The 4,353-nt window shown below is 45.1% G+C and overlaps 1 non-coding gene across 1 annotated transcript; it reads right to left on the reverse strand.

Annotated features, from left to right (window-relative positions):
* Positions 1-609: 609 nt before the first annotated feature.
* LOC120367957 (U6 spliceosomal RNA) lies at positions 610-716 on the reverse strand. The gene has a single exon (XR_005582196.1). It is a non-coding gene; the product is annotated as a U6 spliceosomal RNA (small nuclear RNA).
* Between the last annotated feature and the right edge of the window lie 3,637 nt (positions 717-4,353).

A 4,353-nucleotide genomic window follows, 5' to 3' on the forward strand; every position in this document is an offset into this window, starting at 1 on the left:
GTCAGTAAGGCAGCTAGATGGAGATCCTGAACCAGATTCTTCTGTGATATTTCTCATTGGCTATTGTTATATATAGGAAAACTGTTGCTTCATACAAATATACTTTTTGTTTTTTGAGATGGTCTCACTCTGTTGCCCAGGCTGGAATACAGTGGTGGGAACACGGTTCACTGCAGCCTCAACCTCCTGGGCTAAAGTGATCCTCAAATCTGTCTGGCTAATTTAAAAAAAAAAACTTGTGTGTGTGTGTGTGTGTGTAGAGATAGGGGTCTCACTATGTTGCCCAAGCTGGCCTCAAACTCCTGGGTTCAAGCAATCCTCCTGCTTCAGCCTTCCAAAGTATTGGGATTATAGGCATGAACCACTGAGTCCAGCTGCAAATATACTTTGTATTAGACCATTTTACTGGACTCTCTGATTAGTTTGAATAGCTTTTCTGTGACTTTTTTTTGGTGTTCTGATATATAATTATATTGTCTGCTAGTAATGATAAACATGCTTCTTCTTTCCAACCATTTTATCCCTTATGATTTTTCTTGTTCTATCACATTGGCTATAGTAGAGGTCCTTTTACAGTTAGCTTTTAAAAATAGTATGTAATTTTTTATAAAAAATATGGAATGCTTCATGAATTTGCATGTCATCACTGTGTAGGGGCCATGCTAATCTTCTCTGTGTTGTTCCAATTTTAGTATATGTGTTGCCAAAGTGAGCACTACAGTTAGTTTTAATGGTGAAAATAACATTGATATTTGAGCAGCTAAGAGGAAGATGATTTTGAGATAAAGCTTCAAGGCAGTGTATACAGCTCAGAAATTATGACAGAAGTTTAGATGTGGCGTGATAATGCCTTTGAATAAGGTGGTATCTTAGTTCCTGCTGCTATAACACAATGTCACACACTGGGTAATTTATAGTGAGCAGAAGTTTATTGGCTCATGGTTCCGGAGGGTGGGAAGTCCAAGATCAAGGGGCTGGCATCTGATGAGGCCCTTCTTGCTGTGTCATCCTATGGTGGGAGGGCAAAGAGAGGGTGAGAGAGTGAGCAAATGGTCAAACTCACAGCCTCAAACCCTTAAACTCATTCACGAAGGAGAAGCCTTCATGACCTAAACATCTCCCATGAGGGCCCAGCTCCCAGTAGGCCCCACTTCCTGACACTGTTGCATTGAGGATTCTGTTTCCACACATGCTCTTGGGGAGACACAGTCAAACCATAGCATAACTGAAGACATAAAAAGGGATATAAATACCAACGCTCTTACCCTCATACTCATAGCCAGAAGAATGGTCTTGCCATAAAGCATGATCACAGTGCTTCAAACCTGAACCATGGTGGTCAAATTGACAGGAAACTACGAATATCTAAACAGTAAGTGTTGAAGTTGGGTAGAGTGTGTTCATTTGGAAAAGAGAACAGAGAAGAAATTTATCGTAAGCCTCAGTTTATGAACAGCTGTTAAAAGGTAGGATCAAAAGAAATAGATAGGTAAATTTTTAAAAATCTATGTCCATGGTTGAAGCTTAATCTTCTTCCAAAATATCCTGTAACAACTGTAATTTATGTAATAGTAGTGTACATGTAACATATCACTTGGTTTCCTCAACACCTCAGAGATATGGGTAGTAATTCACATTTATCCACAATTTGACATTTTGCAACATGCTTCGCTTACCTCATTTGATGTTTACATTCCCAGGGCTTACTCCCTTGCAATTAAGGCTCCAATAAAAATCAATCTGCTTTTAGTTCTTTGAACGCAATGTCATACATTCTCTCCACTAAGCCTTTGTTCCTGTGGCCCACCTTGTGATGCCTGTTTCTCCTTCACAACCCAGTTCAGACCCAAGGAAAGGCCTCTGTTCCATTGCCGGAAGGGAGAGGTGAGTGTAGCCAGCAAGGTCTTGAAGGAATCTAAGCCAGTTAGCAGGTATAGCACAACTCAGATATGCTGCTGTATTTGACACTGCATCACCTACTGGCCTAAGCTTTGCTGAGCTCCCTTGCTTTAGGGGAAAAAAAGAAAAAAAAAAGTCCTCTTCAGCTAGCTGCATTTCCTTTTCCCATTTCCAGAGTGTACCAGGGAGGTACACATGTCATTGACCATGGGCTCATCTTGACCCGTCACTCTTCTTCTAGGGCAGACGCCAAATCATGCATCTCATGATGCTGGACCTTCATGGGGGTGGAGCAGGGCTGGGTGCTGTCTAAGAGGGAATGAATGGTCCAGAGATCCAGGTCTGGACAGTCTGCGGCCCTATTGCTAGGGACTAGCATTTTGGGAACAATGAAATACACTTGGCAGGATCTGAAACTTTCTACAGTTAGGATTGGTTGGGTGGAAGGGAATCTTGGGTGGCCTTCAAGCCTTGGAGATCCCCAATCCACGATCTATAAGGATGGACTCCTAGACCCTCCCAGCTTATCTGCATCATGAGTGTTTGCCACTCTGCTGCGCAGGCCCCCAGTTGTCTCCGCTGTCAGGCTGCAAGATCATGGTGGAAACAGGCTGAGCCTATTCCGTCTCGCTCAGTCACAGGGCCTGGTCTGGTGCCTGGCACACAGAGGGCCGCAGCAAGTGTTGGTTGATTTGAAACCAGAGTTGAACCTCCTGCCTCAGCATCTCATTGCTCCATAGCCAGTCACGTGGCTGCCTAAAGGAGAAGATAAAAGACTCCCAGGTGATTTTGTGGGTTAAAAAGGTTTTAAAGCGCCTGCTTTAGAAGCTCAAGTAAAACTTTCGTCCTGCGTTGACTGGATAAAGCGTTCTGTCAGCCAGCCGCGGCTCGCCTAGAACTGGGGGCAGGGGAGAAGGGAGAGCCATGTTGTCTCTTTAATTGCATTGGCATAAATATTTGATATTCAATAAATTAGATCTGGAGCAAGGAAAACATTCTTGCAAATGGATTTTTTACCTGGAGCCTAGCCCCATTAGCAGAGGAGTAGAGGGCAGCCTGCCCCAGGGCCAGTAATTAACTCAAGTGGAGCAGAACTAAGCACTTTTGACAGCCTTCCTAGTCTGGAATTAACTGTCATCTTGGAGGAGAAAGAAAGTGCACTGTCACATCACGGCTGATGAGAGGTTCTCCAGGGCCGCCAGCCCCTTTAGTTTCCTGATGTCTCCGCAATGTGTTTTTCATCATTAGAGACGAGTTTAAAAGCAGCTAACGATGTAGTTTATATCCACGTACCTGAATCACAGATTTCACCAAAAGAGAAGACATTAGCGTGGTAATTCAATTTTTTTTTTTCCTTTTGGCAGTTGTAATGAAACAAGATACAGTGGATGCTGTTAGAAGTCACAATGCTGTGATACCTGAAGATAGTACAAGCTGGAGGTTTTTCCTCCTCTCTGTGTCAGTACTTGCCTGTAATGAGCGTAGCTTCGCCACTGTCTGTCTGTGCTGTCTCCCCCGCCCCCACCCAGTGTTTATGAAAGTAGCAATTGCTTCTGAGAAAAGGCAAAACTGTTGGAGCCTGAAGCTCCTTCTAGAAGCCACCGCTTGTCTTGTTCCGTGGAAACTGATGCAGTGGAAACTGGAGTTGTGCCAGGTCTGGTCTTGCTGATGTCTGTGCAGGCCATTTTTTATAAGGTTGCGGATCTCAGCCAGACTCTGAGCTAGGCTGGGTGTGAGGATGGGGTCTCCAGCGATGCTCAGCTGGCTTCGGAAGGAAGGTCTACCTGTGCACTTGTGTGTATTGAGAGGGGAGAGTTGTGCAGCCTGGTACACAGATCATGAACATCTGCTCCTCCTAGGTTTTCTGCCTACTTCCACAGCAGTAAAACCACGGCTCACCGCCTTTATCACTCAGCCTGAACACTGCTTCCTTCACGCCCTACAGTGAATGGGAGCTGGGATCTCCCTTGATTTCCCCTTTCTGCCATCTTATGCACAGTGGCTCGAGGACGACCCTCCTCTTAGAACTTGACCTTTTGCCTCTGTCTGGCACCACTCCCGGCACAGTGTTAAGTCTGGAGATGCGATCATGTTCCTTCTCTGCTTGAAAGTCTCCTTGAGCCAGGCATGATGGCTCACGCCTGTAATCCCAGCACTTTGGGAGGCCGAGGTGGATGGATCACTTGAGGTTGGGAGTTCGAGACCAGCCTGACCAACATGGAGAAACCCCGTGTCTACTAAAAATACAAAAACTTAGCCAGGTGTGGTGGCATGTGCCTGTGATCTCAGCTACTTGGGAGACTGAGGCAGGAGAATTGCTTGAACCCGGAAGGCAGAGGTTGCAGTGAGCCGAGATTGCGCCATTGCACTCCAGCCTGGGCAACAACAGCGAAACTGTCTCAAAAAAAAAAAAAAAAAAAAAAAAAAGTCTCCTTGGCTTTGGCTTTCTTCTTG

This window comes from Saimiri boliviensis, chromosome 9, assembly GCF_048565385.1.
Source record: "Saimiri boliviensis isolate mSaiBol1 chromosome 9, mSaiBol1.pri, whole genome shotgun sequence".
Classification (NCBI taxonomy): Eukaryota; Metazoa; Chordata; class Mammalia; order Primates; family Cebidae; genus Saimiri; species Saimiri boliviensis.